Source organism: Mustelus asterias, chromosome 10, assembly GCF_964213995.1.
Source record: "Mustelus asterias chromosome 10, sMusAst1.hap1.1, whole genome shotgun sequence".
In the NCBI taxonomy this organism is placed as follows: domain Eukaryota; kingdom Metazoa; phylum Chordata; class Chondrichthyes; order Carcharhiniformes; family Triakidae; genus Mustelus; species Mustelus asterias.
Genome location: NC_135810.1, coordinates 38,558,245 through 38,570,292, shown reverse-complemented (window position 1 = coordinate 38,570,292; position 12,048 = coordinate 38,558,245).

The window sequence follows — 12,048 nt, the reverse complement described above, 5'->3', positions numbered from 1 at the left end:
GATACAACCAGAAAGAATGCTTTCTATGGCGCATCTGTAAACGTTGGTGAGAGTCATAGCTGACATGCCAAATTTCCTTGGTCTTCTGAAAAAGTAGAGGCATTGGTGGGCTTTCTTAACTATAGTGTCAGCATGGGGGGACCAGGACAGGTTGTTGGTGATCTGGGCACCAAAAAACCTGAAGCTCTCGACCCTTTCTACTTCGTCCCCATTGAGGTAGACAGGGGCATGTCACCTTTACGCTTCCTAAAGTCAATGACAATCTCCTTTGTTTTGTTGACATTGAGGGAGTGGTTATTGTTGCCGCACCAGTTCACCAGATTCTTTATCTCATTCCTGTACTCTGTCTCGTCATTGTTTGAGATCTGACCCACTACTGTGGTAACGTCAGCAAACTTGAAAATCGACTTGGAGGGGAATTTGGCCACTCAGTCAAGGAGTATAATGAGTATAGTAGGGGGCTGAGAACACAGCCTTGTGGGGCACCGGTGTTGAGGATGATCGTGGAGGAGGTGTTGTTCCCTATCCTTACTGATTGTGGCTTCTGGGTTAGGAAGTTCAGGATCCAGTCGCAGAGGGAGCTGCCGAGGCCCAGGCCATGGAGTTTGGAGATGAATTTTGTGGGAATAACAGGAGTACTCACCTCCTCACTCGCACTTGCAACTGCTGTGCTGGAACCACACTTTATAGGAGAGTAATGATTCACACCGGTGTGACATCACACCGGAGAGGTGGGTGCATTCCGGGAGGGGGGGGTAGGGTCACATGCCGATTTCTGGGCAAGAATGGGTGCAGAACAGTTTGCACCATTAAAAAGGAGGCTGGGGAATTGCAGTTTTGTGCCATGCGTGAAACAGATTTTTAGGCCTGCACGCTATCTCCAGCATCAGCGTAATCTAACAACAGCGCAGCGAAGTTGGAGCATCCCTCCCAATGTCTTTTGAAAAGGAGTGTTGAGCTGATAACAATTTCCACTGTCTGTTCAAATTGACGTCAATAGGAAGTGGCTGAAACTTGGTCATCATTATCATATTCCACGGATGCCTTTCTATTCAACTGTTTTAATATACTTCCTAATGCTTCACCGCTGCATGTTTAGATGGGTTAAGTGCCCGCTGTAAATATTACTCAACATGAATAATCATCATTTAACGCGAAGGGTGGGATTTTCCAGCCGCGCTTACCCCAAAGCCGGAAAATCCCGCCCAAGCTCAACGGAACTTTGCATGGTCCGTGTCCCGCCCACTACACCCATGGAGGGCAGGACGGGAAAATTCCGTCTTAAGTGTTCCTTGTTCTTCCTTTCAAAATAAAAGAGTTTAAAAATGTTAAGTTGGCATCCCTCAATCACAAATATCTTTTACGCTACAGTAGTTTTAACAGATGATTTGATGTACGATGTGGGTGAGCACCCCTGGTTTTTGAGTAGATTAACAACTGCATGATCCAGGTATGAGAGGAATGTCTGACTGACGTTCAGTTTGTTCCTCTTTATCCAGATTGTAACCTCAAGGGTGGGTTGTGAAACCTGCCAATGAAATGATTAACAAACAAGGATGTGTAATTGAAACAAAGTAGTTTGTAACAGTGATTATTTACTGCATGTTCATACAGCAGGCCGCAAATTGTGAGCAACTGGCTTTAGATAATTAAAGAGGCAATTTATACCAGTTATTTGATTCACTTTCCACTATTTAAATAACTGGGGTTTCTATTGACTTTGTAGCAAGTGCCTGATAATGCTGCAACGCATGCTCACAGAGCAGTTAGTTTAAATTAAAAGCCATTAAGTAAATCTTTTGTACTAATGCCAGGGATAAATCCAGATGTTTTTCCTTAGGTTTTCATTTTTTCCAACTGGCAAAATTCCTTTACTATTCTCAGCCTTTGTGAACATGTAACACCGTTAGAAACAAGAACAGACCATTAAGCCTCTCCAGTCTGCTTAGCCAATTAAATTATGGTTGATAAGTATCTCAATTCAATTTATTCCTCTTTGCACTATATTTCATGATATAGTTATGTAAAAAAACTGTTTATCTCTGATTTGAGTGCTCCAATTGTCCCAGTATCCTCAGCCTTTTGGGAGAGAGACCCCCAGAATTCTGGTGTCTTTTATTTGGACAAATACTTCCTAACTTTGCTCCTGACTTTGTTCTGTTTATTTTTAATCCCCAGGATGTGGACGTCACTGGTGAAGTCAGGATTTATTACCATCCTGAACTGCCTTTCAGGAGGCAGTGGTGAGTTTACATTTTGAACTGGCACAGTCTGTGTGATGAATGTACTGTGCTGTTAGGGAGGGCATGATAATGAAAGGGAAGTGATATATTTCTAAGTCAGGTTGCTGTTTGATTTGGAGGGGAACCTGCAGACAATGATTTCCCGTGCTGCCCTCGTCCTTCTGGGTGGTAGAGGTTGCAGAGTTGAGGGGAGCTGTTAAAGAAGCCTTGGCGAGTTGCAATGCGCATCTTGTAGGTGGTACACATGGCAGCCATGGTGTGCCAATGCTGGAGGGAGTGAATGTTTAAGGTGATTGATGGGGTGCTAATCTCCACCCAGGATCGTATCGAGGTTCTTGAATATTATTGAAGCGGCTTTCATCCAGCAAGTGGAGAGTACCCAATGACACCATTGATTTAGGCCTTGGAGATGTTGGAAAAGCTAATGGGAATCAGGAGGTGAGATGTTTGCAGCCTCTGAACTGCTCTTGTAGCCACAGTATTATTATGGCTAGTCCAGATATGTTCTGGTCAATTGGAACTCACCGACATTGATAGTGGGGATAAAGGCAAAATACTACGGATTCTGGGATCTGAAACAAAAGTAGAACATGCTGTGGAAACCTAGCAGATCTGTGGGGAGAGAACAGAGCCAACGTTGGCTCTATTCTCTCTCCACAGATGCTATCAGACTTGCTGAGTTTCCCCAGCATTTTTTGTTGATAGTGGGGACTTTGGCAATGAATGTCAAAGGCAGGTTCAACTCTGAATTGTTGTAGCTGGTCATTGTTTGGTATTTGTATGGTGCAGGTATTATTTGCCACTTATCATCCCAAGCTGAAATGTTGTCCTGATCTTACTGAGTGTGGGTATAGACTCCTTCAGTATCTGAGAAGCTGCAAATAGAATTAAACATTGCAACCTTCAGCAAACTTCTGCACTTCTGACAATATAATGGAAGGACTTAAAAGTGGCAGAGCCTAGGACACTATCCTGAGAAACTCCAGTGATGATGTCCAGGGTCTGAATGTATTGGTTTCTAACAATGAACAACTTCCTCTGTGTTAGGTCTGACTTCACTATGTGCAGGCCTTCGCCACTAATTCCCATTAACTTCAATTTTGAAAGAGTTCCTTGCTGCCACATTTGGTCAAATTTTGCTGTGTTGTCAGGGGCAGTCACTCTCACTTCACCTCTGCAATTCAACTCTTTTGTCTCTGTTGGAACCAAGACTGAAAGAAGGTCAGGAGCCAAGTGGTCCTGAGGGAAACAAAATTGAGCGTTGGTGAGCAGGAAATTATTGAGTAAGTGTTACTCGATAGGACTGTCAAAGGCACCATCCATTGCACTGTTGATGATTCAAATTATGCTGATGAGACACTTATTGGGTCTCTCCTGTTCTTTGTTAACAGAAGATACTTGGTCGATTTTTCAATTGTTGGCTTGATGCCAGAGTTGTAGCTGTGCTGGAACTTGGTGTGTGGTTAGCTCCAGAGCACAAGTTTCCAGCATGACAGCGAAAATGTACACCACCTCTGTTAGGTCTGTTTAACAGTGGGACATACCCAGGGATTGGCAGGCAGTGGAGGAATCTGGGAATCGAAGGCATGATTCAATGAGTATGAATATATCTGGCTCTTGCTTCAGTGTGGTACAGCTCTCCTGATTTTAGCATAGGTGTTCAGGTTTTAGAGGGTCAGGGTTGACTGGGCTGGGTAAGGATGCTTCATCCTGTCTTATTCAACTTTTCATAATTGTTTGATATAAGTGAGTCGCTTTCTAGTCCATTTCAGAGGGCAGTTAAGTGTAAACCACAATGCTGGACTCTGGAGTCTCATCAATGGGGACAAAGTAGAGAGGGTCGAGAGCTTCAAGTTTTTAGGTGTCCAGATCACTAACAACCTGTCCTGGTCCTCCCATGCCGATACTATTGTTAAGAAAGCCCACCAACGCCTCTACTTTCTCAGAAGACTAAGGAAATTTGGCATGTCAGCTACGACTCTCACCAACTTTCACAGATGCACCATAGGAAGCATTCTTTCTGGTTGTATCACAGCTTGGTATGGCTCCTGCTCTGCCCAAGACCGCAAAGAATTACAAAAGGTCGTGAATGTAGCCCAATCTATCATGCAAACCAGCCTCCCATCCATTGCCTCTGTCTACACTTCCCACTGCCTTGGCAAAGCAGCCAGCATAATTAAGGACCCCACAAACCCCGGACATTCTCTCTTCCACCTTCTTCCTTCGGGAAAAAGATACAAAAGTCTGAGGTCACGTACCAACCGACTCAAGAACAGCTTCTTCCCTACTGCTGTCAGACTTTTGAATGGACTTACCTTGCATTAAGTTGATCTTTCTCTACACCCTAGCTATGACTGTAACACTACATTCTGCACTCTCTCGTTTCCTTCTCTATGAACGGCATGTTTTGTCTGTATAGTGCACAAGAAACAATACTTTTCACTGTATGTTAATACACGTGACAATAATAAATCAAATCAAAATCAAAATGAAGACCAGTCTAGGTGTGATCAACAGATTTTCCCTAAAGAACATTAGTATTCTCTCTGTATCAAACACCTCAGTTATATCACCTCTTAATCTTTTATACACAGGGGATATATGTCAAACTTATGTAATCTATCCTCATAATTTAAGCCCCTAAATCCCAGTATTATTTTGGTGAATTAATGCTGCAGCACCCCCAAGATCAGTATCTCCTTTCTGAGGTGCGATGCCCAAAATCAAAAGCAGTGCTCCAGGTGGCTCTGACCAAGGCCATTCACAAGGGTATCCACAATTGAAGAATAATGTTTTCCCCTTTGTGTTCCAGCCCCCTTACAATAAAATTAATAATTTAATAGCTTTTTTGATCATATTTTGTACCTGTCTATTAGCTTTTGATTAGCTTTCTTTGCTGCTCTACAGTTCCTAGTTTTTGACCACTTGGGAAATACTTTGAATTGCCCTAAGTGATCTGCCCCAAGATCATAGGCCTTTATCTTTGATCCAGTGGGAAACTTTAGTTGTGACAGTGAAATTTGTGTGTAAATGGATTGAAAACAAGTTTAAGGGGGTCAATGCTTTTAAACTAATACAGTGTGGTGAGAAGGAAAGAACAGGCCATTAGGGCTAAGTGCAAAGTTCATTCCAAAGAACCAACACAGGCATCATGTGATCTCCTATTTAGCTATAATACACTTCCATAATTGCTGGGTTAGTGGAATTCACCTCATTGTACTTCATGGAGCACCAAGAGCAAAGGACTGCACCAATCCCAAAGAGGTTCTGAACTCTATTTGTAAGGTAATGAAAACCTAGGAACCCTCGTCTCCATAAAACTATTAAAGCTAGGCCAATTAAAAATTTCAAAATTGAGATTTGATGGATTTGTGTCAGGCAAGATATTAAAAATTATGGAACCAAGGCCGGTGATGGTTTTAAGATACAGATCAGCTATGATTTAATTCAACAACAGAACAAACTCTTGGGATTGAATGACTTATTTGCTAATCTTATGTTGCTCAGGACAATCAGGAATAAGCACTGGATGTGGCCTTGCCAGTACCTCATCCAGTTTGAGAACAAATGCAAAAAGGAGCTTTATCGAGATGTACCATGTCAGGTAAAAAATATCCAATGGATCTGCTCCTGCCTAGCTCATCCTGGGATTGTCATAAATAGAATATCAACCGAGATGTTAACTCCAACTCAAGCGAGGACTCAAGCTTGTACCAGCTCAGACTTGAGGCATGGGCGAATCTCCACACAAACTGGCAAGAATAATGAAATGTTGATTTACTGAACAAGACTGCAATCCTATCCTGTGACATATTACATTTCAAGCCTTTGGTTTTTTTGCAAATGGAAGAGTTGTAAATTGTAGTGCTCTGAGTTTTAGTTTAGAAAGACTGTTGATGATATTTTGCACCAAGACAAAGGGTGCAAATTTCTTCTGTTGCTGCTTTCCCTTCCTCAATTTCAACTGTTCCTCAAATTAATAATCAAACTCAGGAAGGAAAAGGGGTCATTTACTGTAAAAATCAGTTGTGACAAAGGCTCTAAAATTTTACATCTCCTGTCCCATTTTGAAAATGCAGCTCACCTCAGTGAACTAAACCTTTTCACCCTCAAGCAGGCAAATGTTGACCTCTGGCACAGACTGACTTGTACTACATCTGTATGGTTGCTTTTCTGATTAAATGTTTACAGATAGGCTGATAAAAACTCTTTCCAGTGATAAAGATTTTTTTCCATTGCATAACAGAACAGAACAAACATATTAGCACTGAAAAGGAATTTGTAAAATGTCTCACACCATAAGTTTTGACGCAAATGAATGTTTTTCCATGTGTCATTGGTAAAGTTTCAGGAGAAACAAGGAGCAAAATCACTTCACTTCCATTCAAGGCTCGTGATCTCTGAACTTAAAAACACACAATATATTTTAATAATTTACAGAAGGCTGAAGAGGACTTCTAGTTCCATGGCTCATTGGGAATATCACACTTTATGCAAAAGTAATTCATTAGCCATCTTTTGTATGGCATGCATTTACTGTATGTCACTTTTTAAAAATCATTTTCCAAGGCATACTTTTCCCCATCAGTCTCCCAACTCTCCATAAGCAACAGCTCATGAAAGCTGCAAGAATGTACTCAAAATGGCCTTGCTAGTGAAAAATAAAACTTGCATTTATATCACACATTTCATAATCTTAGGACACCCGGCAGTCCAGAAAGAACAGGCAGGTAGTGCAGGGGTCCCCTGGGATCCCGTTCACTAACATGGATTCAACTTTGGAAACTGATGAAGGCGTTGGTACCTCAGAGGAATGCAGTCAGAGTCAAGTTTCTGGCACCACAAGCGGTCTGACTGTACAGGGGAGGAGAAAGAAGAAAGGAAGAGCAATCGTAATAGTCAGGCATTTCTGTGGCTGAAGACGTGACTCCAGGATGTTGTGTTGCCTCCCTGGTGCCAGGATCAGGGATGTCATTGAACAGCTGCAGGGCATCCTGAAAGGGGAGGGTGTTGAGTTAGAGGTTGTGGTACATGTTAGCATCAATGGCATATGTAGAAAAAGGGATGAACTCCTATAGAGTGAGTATAAGGGATTTGGAAGGAGGTTAATAAGCAGGACCTCAAGGGTAGTAATCTCTGATTACTCTCAGTGCCATGTGCTAGTGAGAGTAGGAATAGGATAGGGCAGATGAATGTGTGGCTGAGGAGCTGGTGCAGGGATTGAGATTTTTGGAGCATTTGGAATTTTCTCTGGGGCAGAGGTGACCTGTACAAAAGGGATGTGTTGCACCTGAATGGGAGGGGGACAAATATACCAGTGGGGAGATTTGCTAAAGATATTCAGGAAGGGTTAAACTTGTCAGGCAGTGACGTGGGACCCTAAAGAATAGTGAGACAAGAGGGACGTTAAGGCTAATACAGAATTTAAAGAGAACAAGTTAAATAGACATAGCAGGTAGGAGCATGGCAGTGAATGAGGGAAGACTGATGAATTTAACTGCATTTATCTCAATGCAAGAGGCCTGAAAGGTAAGGCAGATGAACTCAGGGCATGGGTGGATACATGGGACTGGGATATCATAGCTATTACAGAAATATGATTGAGGGAGGAACAGGACTGGCAGCTCAATGTTCCATGGTATAGATGCTATAGGAAGGACAGAAGAGGAGGCAAGAGAAGAGGGGGAGTTGCATTTTTGATTAGGGAAAAAATCATGGCAGTATTTAGAGAGACTATTCATGACAGATCATCCAGTGAGGCTATATAGGTGGAACTGAGAAATAAGAATGGGGCGATAACTTTGATGGGATTGTACTATCGGCCCCCCAATAGTCTGTAGGAACAAAGAACAAAGAACAGTACAACACAGGAAACAGGCCCTTCGGCCCTCCAAGCCTGTGCCGCTCCTTGGTCCAACTAGACCAATCGCTTGTATCCCTCCATTCCCAGGCTGCTCATGTGACTATCCAGGTAAGTCGTAAACGATGTCAGCGTGCCTGCCTCCACCACCCTACTTGGCAGCGCATTCCAAGCCCCCACCACCCTCTGTGTAAAAAACATCCCTCTAATATCTGAGTTATACTTCGCCCCTCTCACCTTGAGCCCGTGATTGAAGAGCAAATATGTGGGGAGATCACAGATAGCTGCAAGAGTAATAGTGTTGTAATCACGTGGGATTTTAACTTTCCGAACATAGACTGGGGCTGCCATTGTGTTAAGGGCTTGGATGGGGAGGAATTTGTTAAGTGCATTTGGGGAAAAATTTCTCATTTAATATGTAGATGGCCCTACTAGAGAAGGCACAAAACTCGACATCCTCTTGGGAAATAGGCAGGGCAAGTGACTAGTAGGTGAAAGAAGTGTTAGCAGGGGAGCACTTTGGACCAGTGACCATAACTCTATTAGTTTTAAAATAGTTATGGAAAAGGATAGGACTGGTCCACTAATTAAAGCTCAAAATTGGGGCAAAGCCAATTTTGATGGTATTAGACAGGAACTTTCAAAAGTTTACTGGGGGAGACTGTTCACAGGTAAAGGAATATCTGGCAAATGAGAGGCTTCCAAAAGTGAGATAATGAGAGTTCAGGGCGAGCATGTTCCTGTTAGTGTGAAGGGCAAGCCTGGCAGGAGTAGGGAACATAGGATGACGAGAGATACTGAAGGTCTCGTCAATAAAAAGAATGAAATATATGTCAAGAATAGGCAGCTGGGGTCAAGTGAATCCCTTGAAGAATATAGGGAGTGTAGGAGTACACTTAAAAGGGAAATCAGGAGGGAAAAAAGGGGACATGAGATAGCTTTGGCAGATAAGGTAAAGGAAAATCCAAAGAGATTCTACAAGTATATTAAGGGCAAAACAATAACTAGGAAGAGAATAGGATCCCTTAAAAATCAACAAGGTCATCTATGTGTGGAGCCACAGGAGATGGGTGAGATCATAAACAAATTTTTTTTGTCAGTATTTACCGTGGAGAAAGACATGGAAGCCATGGAACTCATAGAACATAGAACATAGAACATTACAGCGCAGAACAGGCCCTTCGGCCCACGATGTTGCACCGACCAGTTAAAAAAAAACTGTGACCCTCCAACCTAAACCAATTTCTTTTCGTCCATGAACCTATCTACGGATCTCTTAAACGCCCCCAAACTAGGCGCATTTACTACTGATGCTGGCAGGGCATTCCAATCCCTCACCACCCTCTGGGTAAAGAACCTACCCCTGACATCGGTTCTATAACTACCCCCCCTCAATTTAAAGCCATGCCCCCTCGTGCTGGATTTCTCCATCAGAGGAAAAAGGCTATCACTATCCACCCTATCTAAACCTCTAATCATCTTATATGTTTCAATAAGATCCCCTCTTAGCCGCCGCCTTTCCAGCGAAAACAATCCCAAATCCCTCAGCCTCTCCTCATAGGATCTCCCCTCCATACCAGGCAACATCCTGGTAAACCTCCTCTGCACCCTCTCCAAAGCCTCCACATCCTTCCTGTAATGTGGGGACCAGAACTGCACACAGTACTCCAAGTGCGGCCGCACCAGAGTTGTGTACAGTTGCAACATAACGCTACGACTCCTAAATTCAATCCCCCTACCAATAAACGCCAAGACACCATATGCCTTCTTAACAACCTTATCTACTTGATTCCCAACTTTCAGGGATCTATGCACACATATACCTAGATCCCTCTGCTCCTCCACACTATTCAAAGTCCTCCCGTTAGCCCTATACTCAACACATCTGTTATTCCTACCAAAGTGAATTACCTCACACTTCTCCGCATTAAACGCCATCCGCCACCTCTCGGCCCAACTTTGCAACCTGTCTAAGTCTTCCTGCAAACTACGACACCCTTCCTCACTGTCTACCACACCACCGACTTTGGTGTCATCAGCAAATTTGCTAATCCACCCAACTATACCCTCATCCAGATCATTAATAAATATTACAAACAGCAGTGGCCCCAAAACAGATCCCTGAGGTACACCACTTGTAACCGCACTCCATGATGAATATTTACTATCAACCACCACCCTCTGTTTCCTATCCGCTAGCCAATTCCTGATCCAATTTCCTAGATCACCCCCAATCCCATACATCTGCATTTTCTGCAGAAGCCTACCATGGTGAACCTTATCAAACGCCTTACTAAAATCCATATATACCACGTCCACTGCCCTGCCCCCATCCACCTCCTTGGTCACTTTCTCAAAAAACTCAATAAGGTTAGTAAGGCACGACCTACCTGCCACAAAACCATGCTGACTATCACCTATCAATTCATTACTCTCCAAATAACTATAAATCCTATCCCTTATAATTTTTTCCAACATCTTGCCGACAACAGAAGTGAGACTCACCGGTCTATAATTCCCGGGGAAGTCTCTGTTCCCCTTCTTAAACAATGGGACAACATTCGCTAACCTCCAATCTTCTGGTACTATACCAGAGGCCAACGACGACCTGAAGATCAGAGCCAGAGGCTCTGCAATCACTTCTCTTGCCTCCCAGAGAATCCTTGGATAAATCCCATCCGGACCAGGGGATTTATCTATTTTCAGACCCTCCAGAATATCCTGCACATCCTCCTTATCAACTGTAATACTGTCTATTCTACTCCCTTGCAACCCAGTGTCCTCCTCAGCTATATTCATGTCCCCTTGCGTGAACACCGAAGAGAAATATTGGTTCAATGCTTCACCAATCTCCTCCGGTTCCACACATAACTTCCCTCTGCCATCTATAACTGGCCCTAAACTTGCCCTAACCAACCTTCTGTTCTTGACATACCTATAGAACGCCTTAGGATTCTCTTTAACCCTATCCGCCAAAGTCTTCTCATGTCCCCTTTTAGCCCTTCTAAGCTCGCTCTTCAACTCCCTCTTAGCCAATCTAAAGCTTTCTAGTGCACTACCCGAGTGCTCACGTCTCATCCGAACATAAGCCTCCTTTTTCTTTTTAACCAACAAAGAAACTTTTTTGGTGCACCACGGTTCCCTAGCCCTACCAATTCCTCCTTGCCTGACAGGGACATACCTATCACAGACTCGCAGTAGCTGCTCCTTGAAAAAACTCCACATGTCGGACGTTCCCAGTCCCTGTAATCTCCTAGTCCAACCTATGTTTCCTAATTCTCTCCTAATAGCCTCATAATTACCCTTCCCCCAGCTAAAACCACTGGCCCGAGGTTCATGCCTATCCCTTTCCATCACTAAGGTGAACGTAACCGAATTGTGGTCACTATCACCAAAATGCACACCAACTTCCAAGTCTAGCACCTGGTCTGGCTCATTTCCCAGCACCAGATCCAATATAGCCTCACCTCTAGTTGGCCTGTCTACATACTGAGTCAAAAAACCTTCCTGCACGCTTTGAACAAAAACTGACCCCTCTAACGAGCTAGAGCTATAACAATTCCAGTCAATATTAGTCAAGTTAAAATCCCCCATAACAATTGCCCTATTACTATCACTCCTAAGCAGGATTGACTCCGCAATCCTTTCCTCAACCTCTCTAGAACTTTTAGGAGGTCTATAAAAGACTCCCAACAGGGTGACCTCTCCTCTCCTATTTCTAATCTCCGCCCATACTACCTCAACAGATAAGTCCTCATCAAACCTCCTCTCTGACACTGTGATACAATCTCTGACCAATAATGCTACCCCTCCCCCTCTTCTACCTCCTTCCCTACTTCGACTAAAACATTTGAACCCCGGGACCTGCAGCATCCATTCCTGCCCCTGCTCTATCCATGTCTCTGAAATAGCCACAACATCGAAGTCCCAGGTACTGATCCACGC